Source organism: Psilocybe cubensis, chromosome 7, assembly GCF_017499595.1.
Source record: "Psilocybe cubensis strain MGC-MH-2018 chromosome 7, whole genome shotgun sequence".
NCBI classification, from domain to species: domain Eukaryota; kingdom Fungi; phylum Basidiomycota; class Agaricomycetes; order Agaricales; family Agrocybaceae; genus Psilocybe; species Psilocybe cubensis.
Window position 1 is genome coordinate 153842 of NC_063005.1, and position 1050 is coordinate 154891.

Consider the following 1050-nt stretch of genomic DNA (forward strand, 5'->3'; position numbering starts at 1 on the left):
AACCCGTTGCCCAAGGGTCTCAAGGCTCAAGCCAGTACCCAAGTCTCAAGTCGCAAATTGCATTCAAGTTCCAATCTCAATCTTAATTGTAATGTCAATGTCAACGAAGCACAGCACAGAACAATAAACACCCCAATTCTTCATTCTCAATGCATTTTTTTTCTTTCCGTGGCACTGCAGTGAGAAATCTGTGTGCTCGAGGCTCTACTCATATGGGTTTACATCGATATCATTGTCAATTCAGATTTCGAAGTGTGTGTGTGGGTACAAGTTCAAGTACACGACTATCTCACTCAACAGATCAAAGATAGCCAATATCATTGTTTCCAACCTCTTCGCCATTTACCACAGCTTCACGATAACTAAACCAGTAATGAACGTGTAATGATTGCCTATGTGTACGGCGGCGCGTTGAAAGTCTACCTGGAACATGACATAATGCAACAACCCATACGACGAAGCGCGGTATTATGTCGCGTAACGCACCACTTGATCCAAGCACGCCATCCGCCTAGCACGCGCTAAACCACCAGATCACTCCCTTCTCACTGCTTGCCGCGGCTCGCTAGCCATCTATCCGCCACCACAACCAAGCCGGCCGAGCGGCGATTCCCATGCCCATGATCAAGTCGATCGACCTGGGACCTTGGAAAAACCCATCGGCTACGTTTAATTAAAAAATGACTCAACTTGACCCAAAGTAGTCAAAAACTATGTCGCTGACCTTGACATGCCTTGCTTTACACAGCCTTTTATGTCGCAGATGATAATTCTGAGTGTCAGGTGAACCACATAGATGCCTTGTTATCGCGTTTTCTGGACCTGTCATCGGCTGAGCTAGCTAGGTACGGGGACAAGTGTGTATGTGTGTTGTGTGGATTTAGACCACTATACGCATTGTACAGCACAGTACGCATATAACCCCCGCTTTGCTTGGAAAACACCCAAACAGGGTTGTTGTACCGAAGATTTTCAACCTCCGCGCACATTGCCTAGGGCCAACAGTCCCCGATATGGGGATATATATAGCTCGAATATCATAAACTTAAT